Raw genomic sequence first — 19,809 nt, 5'->3', positions numbered from 1 at the left:
AGAGGTGCACTGCTGATGAAAAGGGGGAAGAAGTAAAGTAGCGTGCAGCTATTGAAAAATATAACAATGTTAAAGAAGTTGTATGGGAGGGAAAGGGTGAAAGCTCAGAGAAAAATTTAGGCTTCAACGGCAAATTTTGTATTCTACTTCAAAACAATCCATGACAGTAGATGCTGGAAGTTGGAAATCTCCCTTGTAACTTCATGTCGTGTTATTGCTATAACTGGTGAATGAGAAATGAAATGAATTTATAGGAGCTGGAATCTCAAATAAAAAAGAAGAGGAGAGAAACACAAGGCAAAAGAACCTCCCTAACACAAGGGCCACACTGACAATACGGAAGTGCCAAGATGGCACAGTGGTTGACTTCATGCAAAACAATTACTATAATTATAGCTGTTGCCTTTGCAAGAAGCAGTGTGGGGACGTGAGAGGCAGGAGCGAACAAGAAGAGGATGCCGAAGCGTGCAGACGCGGGGGGGAAGGAGAGAGGCACCCTGGGCAAAGCACCTGTCCCGTTAGCGGGGCCGCAGTCACGTTTGAGTTTGAGCGTTGCCGATGCCTTGGGTGACCAGGCCGGCTTTGTGCTGGGCGACCTCCCTGTAAGCAGGGCTCGGGTCTTTGCTTTTGCTGTAGTCGGCCTTTTGCCTTGCTGCTCCTTTGGCTGCCTGGGGAGTGTGGCCCCCTGTAACGGAGGGCGAGAGCCACCTCTCCGCACTTGAGTGGGAAACGGAGCTCGCCGGACCCCAAGGCCGCCCTGTAAGCAGGGTAGAGCCGTTTCCCCGCCCCTCTTCCTCCTGCGGCCCCTCGGCATCGTTGCCTGGTGGTGGCCTGTCAGTGTGACGGCCCCGTACTCGGGGTGCACGTCACGGCATCTGGCCTTTGGCTTTAGGTGGGAAGCCCCTTGGCACGTTGAGGTCTGTGGCCTCCGTGCAGGCTAGGGACAGGTCACAGGCTCTTGTCTGTCCTTATGTGGGCGCCTTGTCCGCTGGCGGCGTGACAGCCCCGTACTCGGGGCGTGTGTCTCAAGCTGCGGAGCCCTCTGTCCCCCGAGCGGCCCGCCCGCCCTGTAATCAGGTGTGGGGAGGCTGCAGCATTGCAGCCGGCTGCTCTAGCCATCCAGCTGGTGGGAATGACCCCTCCCTGTCCCGTCAGAGGGTGCAGGTTGAGGTGCTGCTTTTGTGTGTGGGGTGACCTCCCCGCTCGGTGGGTCGAGGTTGCTCCCTGGGTTCCCAAAGTCGAGAGCTTGGTGATGTTCTGCTGCTGCCGGGCGGGCCAGCCTGTAGCTCAGGCGTTGGCGGGAGCCTCGTGCTCCGCGGGGCTTCTTGGTGAGGGTGGGGTGTGGGGGTACCGTCCTGTAGGCAGGGCTGTGCGTGCCCCCCGTGTGTGCTTGGTGAGCTGCGTTCTGAGAGACCCCCTGTACTCAGGCGGGAATGTGGCCCCGGCCTTTCAGAGGCACGGGGCTGCGAGATGCGGGGTTGGGCTTGCGCCCTCCCTGGAATCAGGGCTGGGATCCCGACCGCGGCATTTGGCCGTGTCGCCCCGCTGCCCGGCTGCTGAGAGTCGCTCCCGCCGCTGGGGGGGAAACCGAGCTCTGTGGCTCCAGGGGTGTTGTCCACCCGCCTGTAATCAGGGTCTGGGTGCGCGAGCGTTTGTGCTCAGCTGGCAGCCTGTGTGGGGTGACCGCCCCGTTAGCGGGGTGCGGGTCAAGGTGCCCCCTGACTGGGAGAGAAGGAGCCTCCCTCGGCCGGTAGGGATGGGGGCTGCCCTGTAAGCCGGGGAGCAAGAGTGCCCCAGAGTCCCAGGCCCTTTGCGATGGATGCAGTGGCTGGGGGTCCCCTGTAATCAGGGAAGCTGACTCTTTGGCTGCTGCTTGTTGTGTGCCCAGCTCCATTTGCCCAGTCTGCCCGCCTCTGTGATCCCCCGCAGCACCGGCTGGAAGCGCGCCGTGCGTCAGTGAGGTGAGAAAAGCTGCTCAAAGTAGTTTTTGCTGGGATGAACTGGGGAGGGGGGATGCAAGGCCTTCCTTCAGCTGGGTGGTGGTGTGCCGAGTTCCTTTGCGCTGTTGGGTTTCCCTTTTCCTTGTGGTGGGGGGCTTGCCGCTCCGCAGGTCTAATGGTGTCCCCGCTGATGTTTCAGGAGCTGCTGCAGAAGAAAGAAGAAGAAGCGGCGGGGGGACGCGGGAGGCAGGAGCGAGCAAGAAGAGGATGCCGAAGCGTGCAGACGCGGGGGGGAAGGAGAGAGGCACCCTGGGCAAAGCACCTGTCCCGTTAGCGGGGCCGCAGTCACGTTTGAGTTTGAGCGTTGCCGATGCCTTGGGTGACCAGGCCGGCTTTGTGCTGGGCGACCTCCCTGTAAGCAGGGCTCGGGTCTTTGCTTTTGCTGTAGTCGGCCTTTTGCCTTGCTGCTCCTTTGGCTGCCTGGGGAGCGTGGCCCCCTGTAACGGAGGGCGAGAGCCACCTCTCCGCACCTGAGTGGGAAACGGAGCTCGCCGGACCCCAAGGCCGCCCTGTAAGCAGGGTAGAGCCGTTTCCCCGCCCCTCTTCCTCCTGCGGCCCCTCGGCATCATTGCCTGGTGGTGGCCTGTCAGTGCGACGGCCCCGTACTCGGGGTGCACGTCACGGCATCTGGCCTTTGGCTTTAGGTGGGAAGCCCCTTGGCACGTTGAGGTCTGTGGCCTCCGTGCAGGCTAGGGACAGGTCACAGGCTTGTCCGTCCTTGTGTGGGCGCCTTGTCCGCTGGCGGCGTGACAGCCCCGTACTCGGGGCGTGTGTCTCAAGCTGCGGAGCCCTCTGTCCCCCGAGCGGCCCGCCCGCCCTGTAATCGGGTGTGGGGAGGCTGCAGCATTGCAGCCGGCTGCTCTAGCCATCCAGCTGGTGGGAATGACCCCTCCCTGTCCCGTCAGAGGGTGCAGGTTGAGGTGCTGCTTTTGTGTGTGGGGTGACCTCCCCGCTCGGTGGGTCGAGGTTGCTCCCTGGGTTCCCAAAGTCGAGAGCTTGGTGATGTTCTGCTGCTGCCGGGCGGGCCAGCCTGTAGCTCAGGCGTTGGCGGGAGCCTCGTGCTCCGCGGGGCTTCTTGGTGAGGGTGGGGTGTGGGGGTACCGTCCTGTAGGCAGGGCTGTGCGTGCCCCCCGTGTGTGCTTGGTGAGCTGCGTTCTGAGAGACCCCCTGTACTCAGGCGGGAATGTGGCCCCGGCCTTTCAGAGGCACGGGGCTGCGAGATGCGGGGTTGGGCTTGCGCCCTCCTTGGAATCAGGGCTGGGATCCCGACCGCGGCATTTGGCCGTGTCGCCCCGCTGCCCGGCTGCTGAGAGTCGCTCCCGCCGCTGGGGGGGAAACCGAGCTCTGTGGCTCCAGGGGTGTTGTCCACCCGCCTGTAATCAGGGTCTGGGTGCGCGAGCGTTTGTGCTCAGCTGGCAGCCTGTGTGGGGTGACCGCCCCGTTAGCGGGGTGCGGGTCAAGGTGCCCCCTGACTGGGAGAGAAGGAGCCTCCCTCGGCCGGTAGGGATGGGGGCTGCCCTGTAAGCCGGGGAGCAAGAGTGCCCCAGAGTCCCAGGCCCTTTGCAATGGATGCAGTGGCCGGGGGTCCCCTGTAATCAGGGAAGCTGACTCTTTGGCTGCTGCTTGTTGTGTGCCCAGCTCCATTTGCCCAGTCTGCCCGCCTCTGTGATCCCCCGCAGCACCGGCTGGAAGCGCGCCGTGCGTCAGTGAGGTGAGAAAAGCTGCTCAAAGTAGTTTTTGCTGGGATGAACTGGGGAGGGGGGATGCAAGGCCTTCCTTCAGCTGGGTGGTGGTGTGCCGAGTTCCTTTGCGCTGTTGGGTTTCCCTTTTCCTTGAGGTGGGAGGCTTGCCGCTCCGCAGGTCTAATGGTGTCCCCGCTGATGTTTCAGGAGCTGCTGCAGAAGAAAGAAGAAGAAGCGGCGTGGGGACGCGGGAGGCAGGAGCGAGCAAGAAGAGGATGCCGAAGCGTGCAGACGCGGGGGGGAAGGAGAGAGGCACCCTGGGCAAAGCACCTGTCCCGTTAGCGGGGCCGCAGTCACGTTTGAGTTTGAGCGTTGCCGATGCCTTGGGTGACCAGGCCGGCTTTGTGCTGGGCGACCTCCCTGTAAGCAGGGCTCGGGTCTTTGCTTTTGCTGTAGTCGGCCTTTTGCCTTGCTGCTCCTTTGGCTGCCTGGGGAGCGTGGCCCCCTGTAACGGAGGGCGAGAGCCACCTCTCCGCACCTGAGTGGGAAACGGAGCTCGCCGGACCCCAAGGCCGCCCTGTAAGCAGGGTAGAGCCGTTTCCCCCCCCTCTTCCTCCTGCGGCCCCTCGGCATCGTTGCCTGGTGGTGGCCTGTCAGTGCGACGGCCCCATACTCGGGGTGCACGTCACGGCATCTGGCCTTTGGCTTTAGGTGGGAAGCCCCTTGGCACGTTGAGGTCTGTGGCCTCCGTGCAGGCTAGGGACAGGTCACAGCTCTTGTCTGTTGCCCGCGTTGTGTGTGGCACCTTGTCCGCTGGCGGCGTGACAGCCCCGTACTCGGGGCGTGTGTCTCAAGCTGCGGAGCCCTCTGTCCCCCGAGCGGCCCGCCCGCCCTGTAATCGGGTGTGGGGAGGCTGCAGCATTGCAGCCGGCTGCTCTAGCCATCCAGCTGGTGGGAATGACCCCTCCCTGTCCCGTCAGAGGGTGCAGGTTGAGGTGCTGCTTTTGTGTGTGGGGTGACCTCCCCGCTCGGTGGGTCGAGGTTGCTCCCTGGGTTCCCAAAGTCGAGAGCTTGGTGATGTTCTGCTGCTGCCGGGCGGGCCAGCCTGTAGCTCAGGCGTTGGCGGGAGCCTCGTGCTCCGCGGGGCTTCTTGGTGAGGGTGGGGTGTGGGGGTACCGTCCTGTAGGCAGGGCTGTGCGTGCCCCCCGTGTGTGCTTGGTGAGCTGCGTTCTGAGAGACCCCCTGTACTCAGGCGGGAATGTGGCCCCGGCCTTTCAGAGGCACGGGGCTGCGAGATGCGGGGTTGGGCTTGCGCCCTCCCTGGAATCAGGGCTGGGATCCCGACCGCGGCATTTGGCCGTGTCGCCCCGCTGCCCGGCTGCTGAGAGTCGCTCCCGCCGCTGGGGGGGAAACCGAGCTCTGTGGCTCCAGGGGTGTTGTCCACCCGCCTGTAATCAGGGTCTGGGTGCGCGAGCGTTTGTGCTCAGCTGGCAGCCTGTGTGGGGTGACCGCCCCGTTAGCGGGGTGCGGGTCAAGGTGCCCCCTGACTGGGAGAGAAGGAGCCTCCCTCGGCCGGTAGGGATGGGGGCTGCCCTGTAAGCCGGGGAGCAAGAGTGCCCCAGAGTCCCAGGCCCTTTGCAATGGAGGCAGTGGCCGGGGGTCCCCTGTAATCAGGGAAGCTGACTCTTTGGCTGCTGCTTGTTGTGTGCCCAGCTCCATTTGCCCAGTCTGCCCGCCTCTGTGATCCCCCGCAGCACCGGCTGGAAGCGCGCCGTGCGTCAGTGAGGTGAGAAAAGCTGCTCAAAGTAGTTTTTGCTGGGATGAACTGGGGAGGGGGGATGCAAGGCCTTCCTTCAGCTGGGTGGTGGTGTGCCGAGTTCCTTTGCGCTGTTGGGTTTCCCTTTTCCTTGTGGTGGGGGGCTTGCCGCTCCGCAGGTCTAATGGTGTCCCCGCTGATGTTTCAGGAGCTGCTGCAGAAGAAAGAAGAAGCGGCGTGGGGACGCGGGAGGCAGGAGCGAGCAAGAAGAGGATGCCGAAGCGTGCAGACGCGGGGGGGAAGGAGAGAGGCACCCTGGGCAAAGCACCTGTCCCGTTAGCGGGGCCGCAGTCACGTTTGAGTTTGAGCGTTGCCGATGCCTTGGGTGACCAGGCCGGCTTTGTGCTGGGCGACCTCCCTGTAAGCAGGGCTCGGGTCTTTGCTTTTGCTGTAGTCGGCCTTTTGCCTTGCTGCTCCTTTGGCTGCCTGGGGAGCGTGGCCCCCTGTAACGGAGGGCGAGAGCCACCTCTCCGCACCTGAGTGGGAAACGGAGCTCGCCGGACCCCAAGGCCGCCCTGTAAGCAGGGTAGAGCCGTTTCCCCGCCCCTCTTCCTCCTGCGGCCCCTCGGCATCGTTGCCTGGTGGTGGCCTGTCAGTGCGACGGCCCCGTACTCGGGGTGCACGTCACGGCATCTGGCCTTTGGCTTTAGGTAGGAAGCCCCTTGGCACGTTGAGGTCTGTGGCCTCCGTGCAGGCTAGAGACAGGTCACAGGCTTGTCTGTCCTTGTGTGGGCGCCTTGTCTGCTGGCGGCGTGACAGCCCCGTACTCGGGGCGTGTGTCTCAAGCTGCGGAGCCCTCTGTCCCCCGAGCGGCCCGCCCGCCCTGTAATCGGGTGTGGGGAGGCTGCAGCATTGCAGCCGGCTGCTCTAGCCATCCAGCTGGTGGGAATGACCCCTCCCTGTCCCGTCAGAGGGTGCAGGTTGAGGTGCTGCTTTTGTGTGTGGGGTGACCTCCCCGCTCGGTGGGTCGAGGTTGCTCCCTGGGTTCCCAAAGTCGAGAGCTTGGTGATGTTCTGCTGCTGCCGGGCGGGCCAGCCTGTAGCTCAGGCGTTGGCGGGAGCCTCGTGCTCCGCGGGGCTTCTTGGTGAGGGTGGGGTGTGGGGGTACCGTCCTGTAGGCAGGGCTGTGCGTGCCCCCCGTGTGTGCTTGGTGAGCTGCGTTCTGAGAGACCCCCTGTACTCAGGCGGGAATGTGGCCCCGGCCTTTCAGAGGCACGGGGCTGCGAGATGCGGGGTTGGGCTTGCGCCCTCCCTGGAATCAGGGCTGGGATCCCGACCGCGGCATTTGGCCGTGTCGCCCCGCTGCCCGGCTGCTGAGAGTCGCTCCCGCCGCTGGGGGGGAAACCGAGCTCTGTGGCTCCAGGGGTGTTGTCCACCCGCCTGTAATCAGGGTCTGGGTGCGCGAGCGTTTGTGCTCAGCTGGCAGCCTGTGTGGGGTGACCGCCCCGTTAGCGGGGTGCGGGTCAAGGTGCCCCCTGACTGGGAGAGAAGGAGCCTCCCTCGGCCGGTAGGGATGGGGGCTGCCCTGTAAGCCGGGGAGCAAGAGTGCCCCAGAGTCCCAGGCCCTTTGCAATGGATGCAGTGGCCGGGGGTCCCCTGTAATCAGGGAAGCTGACTCTTTGGCTGCTGCTTGTTGTGTGCCCAGCTCCATTTGCCCAGTCTGCCCGCCTCTGTGATCCCCCGCAGCACCGGCTGGAAGCGCGCCGTGCGTCAGTGAGGTGAGAAAAGCTGCTCAAAGTAGTTTTTGCTGGGATGAACTGGGGAGGGGGGATGCAAGGCCTTCCTTCAGCTGGGTGGTGGTGTGCCGAGTTCCTTTGCGCTGTTGGGTTTCCCTTTTCCTTGTGGTGGGGGGCTTGCCGCTCCGCAGGTCTAATGGTGTCCCCGCTGATGTTTCAGGAGCTGCTGCAGAAGAAAGAAGAAGAAGCGGCGTGGGGACGCGGGAGGCAGGAGCGAGCAAGAAGAGGATGCCGAAGCGTGCAGACGCGGGGGGGAAGGAGAGAGGCACCCTGGGCAAAGCACCTGTCCCGTTAGCGGGGCCGCAGTCACGTTTGAGTTTGAGCGTTGCCGATGCCTTGGGTGACCAGGCCGGCTTTGTGCTGGGCGACCTCCCTGTAAGCAGGGCTCGGGTCTTTGCTTTTGCTGTAGTCGGCCTTTTGCCTTGCTGCTCCTTTGGCTGCCTGGGGAGCGTGGCCCCCTGTAACAGAGGGCGAGAGCCACCTCTCCGCACCTGAGTGGGAAACGGAGCTCGCCGGACCCCAAGGCCGCCCTGTATGCAGGGTAGAGCCGTTTCCCCGCCCCTCTTCCTCCTGCGGCCCCTCGGCATCGTTGCCTGGTGGTGGCCTGTCAGTGCGACGGCCCCGTACTCGGGGTGCACGTCACGGCATCTGGCCTTTGGCTTTAGGTGGGAAGCCCCTTGGCACGTTGAGGTCTGTGGCCTCCGTGCAGGCTAGGGACAGGTCACAGGCTTGTCTGTTGCCCGCGGTTGTGGGTTTATTCCCAGGGTTTGGCTGCGCTGCGTTGTCCTTCCCTTCTGGAAAGTCGTGTCTGTGTGTGTGTGTTCCCGTTCCTTTCCTTGTTTGTGTTTGTGGAGTGACTGAGCAACTGAGCTTTCCCTTTAGGCCCCCAAAAGATTGCTGCAGCTTAGCTTCGACTTCCTTGGGGGGAATGGAGGACTTTGGTGCACGCCACAAAAGGGGTGTTCCCTCTCAGTCCCGCGAGCGCAGCGAGTGTCCTGTCTACCTCCATATTATTTAATGTAGATCAGAGCCACGTGGTAGTTCTGTGGCTGAGGCCGCCTTGTAGCCAGGGCTTGGGCCGTCCTTGTGTGGGCGCCTTGTCCGCTGGCGGCGTGACAGCCCCGTACTCGGGGCGTGTGTCTCAAGCTGCGGAGCCCTCTGTCCCCCGAGCGGCCCGCCCGCCCTGTAATCGGGTGTGGGGAGGCTGCAGCATTGCAGCCGGCTGCTCTAGCCATCCAGCTGGTGGGAATGACCCCTCCCTGTCCCGTCAGAGGGTGCAGGTTGAGGTGCTGCTTTTGTGTGTGGGGTGACCTCCCCGCTCGGTGGGTCGAGGTTGCTCCCTGGGTTCCCAAAGTTGAGAGCTTGGTGATGTTCTGCTGCTGCTGGGCGGGCCAGCCTGTAGCTCAGGCGTTGGCGGGAGCCTCGTGCTCCGCGGGGCTTCTTGGTGAGGGTGGGGTGTGGGGGTACCGTCCTGTAGGCAGGGCTGTGCGTGCCCCCCGTGTGTGCTTGGTGAGCTGCGTTCTGAGAGACCCCCTGTACTCAGGCGGGAATGTGGCCCCGGCCTTTCAGAGGCACGGGGCTGTGAGATGCGGGGTTGGGCTTGCGCCCTCCCTGGAATCAGGGCTGGGATCCCGACCGTGGCATTTGGCCGTGTCGCCCCGCTGCCCGGCTGCTGAGAGTCGCTCCCGCCGCTGGGGGGGAAACCGAGCTCTGTGGCTCCAGGGGTGTTGTCCACCCGCCTGTAATCAGGGTCTGGGTGCGCGAGCGTTTGTGCTCAGCTGGCAGCCTGTGTGGGGTGACCGCCCCGTTAGCGGGGTGCGGGTCAAGGTGCCCCCTGACTGGGAGAGAAGGAGCCTCCCTCGGCCGGTAGGGATGGGGGCTGCCCTGTAAGCCGGGGAGCAAGAGTGCCCCAGAGTCCCAGGCCCTTTGCGATGGATGCAGTGGCTGGGGGTCCCCTGTAATCAGGGAAGCTGACTCTTTGGCTGCTGCTTGTTGTGTGCCCAGCTCCATTTGCCCAGTCTGCCCGCCTCTGTGATCCCCCGCAGCACCGGCTGGAAGCGCGCCGTGCGTCAGTGAGGTGAGAAAAGCTGCTCAAAGTAGTTTTTGCTGGGATGAACTGGGGAGGGGGGATGCAAGGCCTTCCTTCAGCTGGGTGGTGGTGTGCCGAGTTCCTTTGCGCTGTTGAGTTTCCCTTTTCCTTGAGGTGGGGGGCTTGCCGCTCCGCAGGTCTAATGGTGTCCCCGCTGATGTTTCAGGAGCTGCTGCAGAAGAAAGAAGAAGAAGCGGCGTGGGGACGCGGGAGGCAGGAGCGAGCAAGAAGAGGATGCCGAAGCGTGCAGACGCGGGGGGGAAGGAGAGAGGCACCCTGGGCAAAGCACCTGTCCCGTTAGCGGGGCCGCAGTCACATGTGAGTTTGAGCGTTGCCGATGCCTTGGGTGACCAGGCCGGCTTTGTGCTGGGCGACCTCCCTGTAAGCAGGGCTCGGGTCTTTGCTTTTGCTGTAGTCGGCCTTTTGCCTTGCTGCTCCTTTGGCTGCCTGGGGAGCGTGGCCCCCTGTAACGGAGGGCGAGAGCCACCTCTCCGCACCTGAGTGGGAAACGGAGCTCGCCGGACCCCAAGGCCGCCCTGTAAGCAGGGTAGAGCCGTTTCCCCGCCCCTCTTCCTCCTGCGGCCCCTCGGCATCGTTGCCTGGTGGTGGCCTGTCAGTGCGACGGCCCCGTACTCGGGGTGCACGTCACGGCATCTGGCCTTTGGCTTTAGGTGGGAAGCCCCTTGGCACGTTGAGGTCTGTGGCCTCCGTGCAGGCTAGGGACAGGTCACAGGCTCTTGTCTGTCCTTGTGTGGGCAGCCTTGTCCGCTGGCGGCGTGACAGCCCCGTACTCGGGGCGTGTGTCTCAAGCTGCGGAGCCCTCTGTCCCCCGAGCGGCCCGCCCGCCCTGTAATCGGGTGTGGGGAGGCTGCAGCATTGCAGCCGGCTGCTCTAGCCATCCAGCTGGTGGGAATGACCCCTCCCTGTCCCGTCAGAGGGTGCAGGTTGAGGTGCTGCTTTTGTGTGTGGGGTGACCTCCCCGCTCGGTGGGTCGAGGTTGCTCCCTGGGTTCCCAAAGTTGAGAGCTTGGTGATGTTCTGCTGCTGCCGGGCGGGCCAGCCTGTAGCTCAGGCGTTGGCGGGAGCCTCGTGCTCCGCGGGGCTTCTTGGTGAGGGTGGGGTGTGGGGGTACCGTCCTGTAGGCAGGGCTGTGCGTGCCCCCCGTGTGTGCTTGGTGAGCTGCGTTCTGAGAGACCCCCTGTACTCAGGCGGGAATGTGGCCCCGGCCTTTCAGAGGCACGGGGCTGCGAGATGCGGGGTTGGGCTTGCGCCCTCCCTGGAATCAGGGCTGGGATCCCGACCGTGGCATTTGGCCGTGTCGCCCCGCTGCCCGGCTGCTGAGAGTCGCTCCCGCCGCTGGGGGGGAAACCGAGCTCTGTGGCTCCAGGGGTGTTGTCCACCCGCCTGTAATCAGGGTCTGGGTGCGCGAGCGTTTGTGCTCAGCTGGCAGCCTGTGTGGGGTGACCGCCCCGTTAGCGGGGTGCGGGTCAAGGTGCCCCCTGACTGGGAGAGAAGGAGCCTCCCTCGGCCGGTAGGGATGGGGGCTGCCCTGTAAGCCGGGGAGCAAGAGTGCCCCAGAGTCCCAGGCCCTTTGCGATGGATGCAGTGGCTGGGGGTCCCCTGTAATCAGGGAAGCTGACTCTTTGGCTGCTGCTTGTTGTGTGCCCAGCTCCATTTGCCCAGTCTGCCCGCCTCTGTGATCCCCCGCAGCACCGGCTGGAAGCGCGCCGTGCGTCAGTGAGGTGAGAAAAGCTGCTCAAAGTAGTTTTTGCTGGGATGAACTGGGGAGGGGGGATGCAAGGCCTTCCTTCAGCTGGGTGGTGGTGTGCCGAGTTCCTTTGCGCTGTTGAGTTTCCCTTTTCCTTGAGGTGGGGGGCTTGCCGCTCCGCAGGTCTAATGGTGTCCCCGCTGATGTTTCAGGAGCTGCTGCAGAAGAAAGAAGAAGAAGCGGCGTGGGGACGCGGGAGGCAGGAGCGAGCAAGAAGAGGATGCCGAAGCGTGCAGACGCGGGGGGGAAGGAGAGAGGCACCCTGGGCAAAGCACCTGTCCCGTTAGCGGGGCCGCAGTCACATTTGAGTTTGAGCGTTGCCGATGCCTTGGGTGACCAGGCCGGCTTTGTGCTGGGCGACCTCCCTGTAAGCAGGGCTCGGGTCTTTGCTTTTGCTGTAGTCGGCCTTTTGCCTTGCTGCTCCTTTGGCTGCCTGGGGAGCGTGGCCCCCTGTAACGGAGGGCGAGAGCCACCTCTCCGCACCTGAGTGGGAAACGGAGCTCGCCGGACCCCAAGGCCGCCCTGTAAGCAGGGTAGAGCCGTTTCCCCGCCCCTCTTCCTCCTGCGGCCCCTCGGCATCGTTGCCTGGTGGTGGCCTGTCAGTGCGACGGCCCCGTACTCGGGGTGCACGTCACGGCATCTGGCCTTTGGCTTTAGGTGGGAAGCCCCTTGGCACGTTGAGGTCTGTGGCCTCCGTGCAGGCTAGGGACAGGTCACAGGCTCTTGTCTGTTGCCTTATGTGGGCACCTTGTCCGCTGGCGGCGTGACAGCCCCGTACTCGGGGCGTGTGTCTCAAGCTGCGGAGCCCTCTGTCCCCCGAGCGGCCCGCCCGCCCTGTAATCGGGTGTGGGGAGGCTGCAGCATTGCAGCCGGCTGCTCTAGCCATCCAGCTGGTGGGAATGACCCCTCCCTGTCCCGTCAGAGGGTGCAGGTTGAGGTGCTGCTTTTGTGTGTGGGGTGACCTCCCCGCTCGGTGGGTCGAGGTTGCTCCCTGGGTTCCCAAAGTTGAGAGCTTGGTGATGTTCTGCTGCTGCCGGGCGGGCCAGCCTGTAGCTCAGGCGTTGGCGGGAGCCTCGTGCTCCGCGGGGCTTCTTGGTGAGGGTGGGGTGTGGGGGTACCGTCCTGTAGGCAGGGCTGTGCGTGCCCCCCGTGTGTGCTTGGTGAGCTGCGTTCTGAGAGACCCCCTGTACTCAGGCGGGAATGTGGCCCCGGCCTTTCAGAGGCACGGGGCTGCGAGATGCGGGGTTGGGCTTGCGCCCTCCCTGGAATCAGGGCTGGGATCCCGACCGTGGCATTTGGCCGTGTCGCCTCGCTGCCCGGCTGCTGAGAGTCGCTCCCGCCGCTGGGGGGGAAACCGAGCTCTGTGGCTCCAGGGGTGTTGTCCACCCGCCTGTAATCAGGGTCTGGGTGCGCGAGCGTTTGTGCTCAGCTGGCAGCCTGTGTGGGGTGACCGCCCCGTTAGCGGGGTGCGGGTCAAGGTGCCCCCTGACTGGGAGAGAAGGAGCCTCCCTCGGCCGGTAGGGATGGGGGCTGCCCTGTAAGCCGGGGAGCAAGAGTGCCCCAGAGTCCCAGGCCCTTTGCGATGGATGCAGTGGCTGGGGGTCCCCTGTAATCAGGGAAGCTGACTCTTTGGCTGCTGCTTGTTGTGTGCCCAGCTCCATTTGCCCAGTCTGCCCGCCTCTGTGATCCCCCGCAGCACCGGCTGGAAGCGCGCCGTGCGTCAGTGAGGTGAGAAAAGCTGCTCAAAGTAGTTTTTGCTGGGATGAACTGGGGAGGGGGGATGCAAGGCCTTCCTTCAGCTGGGTGGTGGTGTGCCGAGTTCCTTTGCGCTGTTGAGTTTCCCTTTTCCTTGAGGTGGGGGGCTTGCCGCTCCGCAGGTCTAATGGTGTCCCCGCTGATGTTTCAGGAGCTGCTGCAGAAGAAAGAAGAAGAAGCGGCGTGGGGACGCGGGAGGCAGGAGCGAGCAAGAAGAGGATGCCGAAGCGTGCAGACGCGGGGGGGAAGGAGAGAGGCACCCTGGGCAAAGCACCTGTCCCGTTAGCGGGGCCGCAGTCACATTTGAGTTTGAGCGTTGCCGATGCCTTGGGTGACCAGGCCGGCTTTGTGCTGGGCGACCTCCCTGTAAGCAGGGCTCGGGTCTTTGCTTTTGCTGTAGTCGGCCTTTTGCCTTGCTGCTCCTTTGGCTGCCTGGGGAGCGTGGCCCCCTGTAACGGAGGGCGAGAGCCACCTCTCCGCACCTGAGTGGGAAACGGAGCTCGCCGGACCCCAAGGCCGCCCTGTAAGCAGGGTAGAGCCGTTTCCCCGCCCCTCTTCCTCCTGCGGCCCCTCGGCATCGTTGCCTGGTGGTGGCCTGTCAGTGCGACGGCCCCGTACTCGGGGTGCACGTCATGGCATCTGGCCTTTGGCTTTAGGTGGGAAGCCCCTTGGCACGTTGAGGTCTGTGGCCTCCGTGCAGGCTAGGGACAGGTCACAGGCTTGTCTGTCCTTGTGTGGGCGCCTTGTCCGCTGGCGGCGTGACAGCCCCGTACTCGGGGCGTGTGTCTCAAGCTGCGGAGCCCTCTGTCCCCCGAGCGGCCCGCCCGCCCTGTAATCGGGTGTGGGGAGGCTGCAGCATTGCAGCCGGCTGCTCTAGCCATCCAGCTGGTGGGAATGACCCCTCCCTGTCCCGTCAGAGGGTGCAGGTTGAGGTGCTGCTTTTGTGTGTGGGGTGACCTCCCCGCTCGGTGGGTCGAGGTTGCTCCCTGGGTTCCCAAAGTTGAGAGCTTGGTGATGTTCTGCTGCTGCCGGGCGGGCCAGCCTGTAGCTCAGGCGTTGGCGGGAGCCTCGTGCTCCGCGGGGCTTCTTGGTGAGGGTGGGGTGTGGGGGTACCGTCCTGTAGGCAGGGCTGTGCGTGCCCCCCGTGTGTGCTTGGTGAGCTGCGTTCTGAGAGACCCCCTGTACTCAGGCGGGAATGTGGCCCCGGCCTTTCAGAGGCACGGGGCTGCGAGATGCGGGGTTGGGCTTGCGCCCTCCCTGGAATCAGGGCTGGGATCCCGACCGTGGCATTTGGCCGTGTCGCCTCGCTGCCCGGCTGCTGAGAGTCGCTCCCGCCGCTGGGGGGGAAACCGAGCTCTGTGGCTCCAGGGGTGTTGTCCACCCGCCTGTAATCAGGGTCTGGGTGCGCGAGCGTTTGTGCTCAGCTGGCAGCCTGTGTGGGGTGACCGCCCCGTTAGCGGGGTGCGGGTCAAGGTGCCCCCTGACTGGGAGAGAAGGAGCCTCCCTCGGCCGGTAGGGATGGGGGCTGCCCTGTAAGCCGGGGAGCAAGAGTGCCCCAGAGTCCCAGGCCCTTTGCGATGGATGCAGTGGCTGGGGGTCCCCTGTAATCAGGGAAGCTGACTCTTTGGCTGCTGCTTGTTGTGTGCCCAGCTCCATTTGCCCAGTCTGCCCGCCTCTGTGATCCCCCGCAGCACCGGCTGGAAGCGCGCCGTGCGTCAGTGAGGTGAGAAAAGCTGCTCAAAGTAGTTTTTGCTGGGATGAACTGGGGAGGGGGGATGCAAGGCCTTCCTTCAGCTGGGTGGTGGTGTGCCGAGTTCCTTTGCGCTGTTGAGTTTCCCTTTTCCTTGAGGTGGGGGGCTTGCCGCTCCGCAGGTCTAATGGTGTCCCCGCTGATGTTTCAGGAGCTGCTGCAGAAGAAAGAAGAAGAAGCGGCGTGGGGACGCGGGAGGCAGGAGCGAGCAAGAAGAGGATGCCGAAGCGTGCAGACGCGGGGGGGAAGGAGAGAGGCACCCTGGGCAAAGCACCTGTCCCGTTAGCGGGGCCCCAGTCACATTTGAGTTTGAGCGTTGCCGATGCCTTGGGTGACCAGGCCGGCTTTGTGCTGGGCGACCTCCCTGTAAGCAGGGCTCGGGTCTTTGCTTTTGCTGTAGTCGGCCTTTTGCCTTGCTGCTCCTTTGGCTGCCTGGGGAGCGTGGCCCCCTGTAACGAGGGCGAGAGCCACCTCTCCGCACCTGAGTGGGAAACGGAGCTCGCCGGACCCCAAGGCCGCCCTGTAAGCAGGGTAGAGCCGTTTCCCCGCCCCTCTTCCTCCTGCGGCCCCTCGGCATCGTTGCCTGGTGGTGGCCTGTCAGTGCGACGGCCCCGTACTCGGGGTGCACGTCATGGCATCTGGCCTTTGGCTTTAGGTGGGAAGCCCCTTGGCACGTTGAGGTCTGTGGCCTCCATGCAGGCTAGGGACAGGTCACAGGCTTGTCTGTCCTTGTGTGGGCCTTGTCCGCTGGCGGCGTGACAGCCCCGTACTCGGGCTGTGTCTCAAGCTGCGAGCCCTCTGTCCCCCGAGCGGCCCGCCCGCCCTGTAATCGGGTGTGGGGAGGCTGCAGCATTGCAGCCGGCTGCTCTAGCCATCCAGCTGGTGGGAATGACCCCTCCCTGTCCCGTCAGAGGGTGCAGGTTGAGGTGCTGCTTTTGTGTGTGGGGTGACCTCCCCGCTCGGTGGGTCGAGGTTGCTCCCTGGGTTCCCAAAGTTGAGAGCTTGGTGATGTTCTGCTGCTGCCGGGCGGGCCAGCCTGTAGCTCAGGCGTTGGCGGGAGCCTCGTGCTCCGCGGGGCTTCTTGGTGAGGGTGGGGTGTGGGGGTACCGTCCTGTAGGCAGGGCTGTGCGTGCCCCCCGTGTGTGCTTGGTGAGCTGCGTTCTGAGAGACCCCCTGTACTCAGGCGGGAATGTGGCCCCGGCCTTTCAGAGGCACGGGGCTGCGAGATGCGGGGTTGGGCTTGCGCCCTCCCTGGAATCAGGGCTGGGATCCCGACCGTGGCATTTGGCCGTGTCGCCCCGCTGCCCGGCTGCTGAGAGTCGCTCCCGCCGCTGGGGGGGAAACCGAGCTCTGTGGCTCCAGGGGTGTTGTCCACCCGCCTGTAATCAGGGTCTGGGTGCGCGAGCGTTTGTGCTCAGCTGGCAGCCTGTGTGGGGTGACCGCCCCGTTAGCGGGGTGCGGGTCAAGGTGCCCCCTGACTGGGAGAGAAGGAGCCTCCCTCGGCCGGTAGGGATGGGGGCTGCCCTGTAAGCCGGGGAGCAAGAGTGCCCCAGAGTCCCAGGCCCTTTGCGATGGATGCAGTGGCTGGGTGTCCCCTGTAATCAGGGAAGCTGACTCTTTGGCTGCTGCTTGTTGTGTGCCCAGCTCCATTTGCCCAGTCTGCCCGCCTCTGTGATCCCCCGCAGCACCGGCTGGAAGCGCGCCGTGCGTCAGTGAGGTGAGAAAAGCTGCTCAGAGCAGTTTTTGCTGGGGTGAACTGGGGAGGGGGGCTGCAAGGCCTTCCTTCGGCTGGGTGGTGGTGTGCCGAGTTCCTTTGCGATGTTGGGATTCCCTTTTCCTTCGGGTGGGGGGCCTGCCGCTCCGCAGGTCTAACGGTGTCCCCGCTGACGTTTCAGGAGCTGCTGCGGAAGAAAGAAGAAGCAGCGGCGTGGGCACGCGGGAGGCAGGATCGAGCAAGAAGAGGATGCGGAAGCGTGCCGACGCGGGGGGGAAGGAGAGAGGCACTCTGGGCAAAGCACCTGTCCCGTTAGCGGGGCCGCAGTCCCATTTGAGTTTGAGCGTTGCCGACGCCTTGGGTGACCAGGCCGGCTTTGTGCTGGGCGACCTCCCTGTAAGCAGGGCTCGGGTCTTTGCTGTTGCTGTAGTTGGCCTTTTGCCTTGCTGCTCCTTCGGCTGCCTGGGGAGCGTGGCCCCCTGTAACGGAGGGCGAGAGCCACCTCTCCGCACCTGAGTGGGAAATGGAGCTCGCCGGACCCCGAGGCCGCCCTGTAAGCAGGGTAGTGCCATTTCCCCGCCCCTCTTCCTCCTCCGGCCCCTCGGCATCGTTGCCTGGAGGTGGCGTGTCAATGCGACGGCCCCGTACTCGGGGTGCGCGTTGCGGCATCTGGCCTTTGGCTTTAGGTGGGAAGCCCCTTGGCACGTTGAGGTCTTTGGCCTCCGTGCAGGCTAGGGACAGGTCACAGGCTCTTGTCTGTTCTTGCGCGGGCGCGTGTTCCGCTGGCAGCGTGACAGCCCCGTTCTCGGGGCGTGTGTCCCAAGCTGCGGAGCCCTCAGTCCCCCGAGCGGCCCGCCCGCCCTGTAATCAGGTGTGGGGAGGCTGCAGCATTGCAGCCGGCTGCTCTAGCCATCCAGCTGGCGGGAGTGACCCCTCCCTGTCCCGTCAGAGGGCGCAGGTTGAGGTGCTGCTTTTGTGTGTGGGGTGACCTCCCCGCTCGGCGGGTCGAGGTTGCTCCGTGGGTTCCCAAAGACGAGAGGTTGGTGATGTTCTGGTGCAGCCGGGCGGGCCGGCCCGTAGCTCAGGCGTTGGCGGGAGCCTCGTGCTCCGCGGGGCTTCTTGGTGAGGTTGGGGGATGGGGGTACCGTCCTGTAGGCAGGGCTGTGTGTGCCCCCCGTGTGTGCTTGGTGAGCTGCGTTCTGAGAGACCCCCTGTAGTCAGGTGGGAATGTGGCCCCGGCCTTTCAGAGGCACGGGGCCGCGAGACGCGAGGTTGGGCTTGCGCCCTCCCTGGAATCGGGGCTGGGATCCCGACCGCGGCCTCTGGCCGTGTCGCCCCGCTGCCTGGCTGCTGAGAGTCGCTCCTGCCGCTGGGGGGGAAACCGAGCTCTGTGGCTCCAGGGGTGTTGTCCGCCCGCCTGTAATCAGGGTCTGGGTGCGCGAGCGTTTGCGCTCAGCTGGCAGCCTGTGTGGGGTGACCGCCCCGTTAGCGGGGTGCGGGCCAAGGTGCCCCCGGACTGGGAGAGAAGGAGCCTCCCTCGGCCGGTAGGGATGGGGGCTGCCCTGTAAGCCAGGGAGCAGCAGTGCCCCGCAGTCCCAGGCCTTTTGCGATGGATGCGGTGGCTGGGTGTCCCCTGTAATCAGGGAAGCCGACTCTCTGGCCGCCGCTTGTTGTGTGCCCAGCTCCATTTGCCCAGTCTGCCCGCCTCTGTGATCCCCCGCAGCACCGGCTGGATGCGCGCCGTGCGCCAGTGAGGTGAGAAAAGCTGCTCAGAGCAGTTTTTGCTGGGGTGAACTGGGGAGGGGGGCTGCAAGGCCTTCCTTCGGCTGGGTGGTGGTGTGCCGAGTTCCTTTGCGATGTTGGGATTCCCTTTTCCTTCAGGTGGGGGGCCTGCCGCTCCGCAGGTCTAACGGTGTCCCCGCTGATGTTTCAGGAGCTGCTGCAGAAGAAAGAAGAAGAAGCGGCGTGGGGATGCAGGAGGCAGGAGCGAGCAAGAAGACCATTCTATTGACTGTCAATCTCATTCAATTAATTTGTCTTTTGGATCTACAGTTGAAATGTTTCTATTGCTATTGGGAATTCCTAGTTGACACTGTATACCTTTGAAAATAAAATTTATTTGCATGTTTTTGTTGTGTTGATATCCTTTTTTAATCTCTGTCTTGCACAGGATTTTGGTATTAAGTTTCGTCTCTGTTAGCATGAAGCTTTTTCTTTTTGAATTGCTATAGAGCGCTTTGTTCCTTTTCTGTACCCATAAGAAAATCCTTTTAACTTTGCTGAGGATTTTGATGGCCTTTCTTTGGGTAGTGGTGACATTCCGATTATTCTTTTACATATGATGGCATGGGGTATGGAATATTTCCTTGACCAGGTTTAAGTCAGCAATCCTGTTTTCTGTCTCAGCTCCCAGTGCTGCTCCCAGCCCTCTTCCTATACAGTAGCAGAATCTGAGAAATCAAATATCATGCATTCTGTTCAGAACTGCTCTATAACAACTGGAAGCACTGGTGTGTTATAGTATTGTACTTCTCCAAAACATAGCATCATCCATTTTGAGGTGAAGGTACTCTGTCCCTGCTGAAACTAAAGCAATATCTACCCCTTGTCCTGTCCTATTTATGTTATGCTTAGATCTTGTAACGATCTTATATGGTCTGACAATTTGTCTCCTGTCTTACTTTTTGATGTTTACACACATCTAATTCCAACACTCTATGGCCTGTCCATATAAATTTTCTGTCCATGAAGTTAATTTAGTTCATCATTTTGGGCTCTGTCTGTCATAGCAGTCCTTCAGTACAGTAGAGATTGTTGGATTACTTTTTGTTAAGCTAGATCTGACTTCAACAGAATTCATTCCTCTTTCGTTGGGGTGGTTCTTATTGTAATAGTGTTATCGAGGCCTGTAACAACTGTAGTGATGATGGCATGCAGTATTGTCTAGCAACTGTTTATTCTTACACAGCATCAAATCCCTTTGAGGTGCACAACAGACACCCACCCTCTTGCTTTTCACACCACGTGCCTGCCGGTCCTTTAGGAAAAGTAATCCCACAAATAGGCTTGCCTTTGAGTCAGGAATAATCCTGCTCAGCATGTTCTTTACGTGCACCACTGGGTCTTTGTCCCCCTTCTATGGTACACAAAGTGTTTCATTGGATGGGACCAGTCCCACTGGCAGATCCCTGAGTGTTGACTAACCAGATAGCTTTTGCTAAATATTTGCACCAATGTTTGAACTGAATGCACCCGTGGCTCCAAAGGTAGTCTTTAATAGGCCAGTGTATCATCTGATTTTTCCAGATGCTGTGTATGGTAGGGGTTGTGATATACCAACACAGTGTTGTGTTCTTTTGCCCAGGTGATTATGAGATTGTTTCAGAAATGGGTCCTGTTGTCTGACTCAGTTCCTTCTGGGGTGCTGTGTCATCAGAAGGCATTTTTTTCGGGGCCCAAGATAGTACTTTGGGCAGTAGCAATGTGCATGGGCTTTTGTTT

At 62.7% G+C, this 19,809-nt stretch overlaps 2 long non-coding RNA genes across 2 annotated transcripts; both read left to right on the top strand.

The window, feature by feature from the left end:
- Positions 1 to 6,262: 6,262 nt before the first annotated feature.
- Positions 6,263 to 10,049, top strand: LOC146544623 (uncharacterized). The gene is made up of 3 exons (XR_014882176.1): positions 6,263 to 7,215; positions 7,394 to 9,310; positions 9,489 to 10,049. It is a non-coding gene; the product is annotated as an uncharacterized LOC146544623 (long non-coding RNA).
- A 1,792-nt stretch (positions 10,050 to 11,841) lies between these two features.
- On the top strand, positions 11,842 to 14,887 carry LOC146544622 (uncharacterized). The gene is made up of 3 exons (XR_014882175.1): positions 11,842 to 12,817; positions 12,996 to 14,567; positions 14,746 to 14,887. It is a non-coding gene; the product is annotated as an uncharacterized LOC146544622 (long non-coding RNA).
- The last annotated feature ends 4,922 nt before the right edge of the window (positions 14,888 to 19,809 follow it).

Source organism: Meleagris gallopavo, chromosome 3 (assembly GCF_905368555.1).
Source record: "Meleagris gallopavo chromosome 3, MGAL_WU_HG_1.1, whole genome shotgun sequence".
Taxonomy (NCBI): Eukaryota; Metazoa; Chordata; class Aves; order Galliformes; family Phasianidae; genus Meleagris; species Meleagris gallopavo.
Note: the sequence above shows the minus strand (reverse complement) of the source record. Positions and strands in the feature narration are given on the sequence as shown.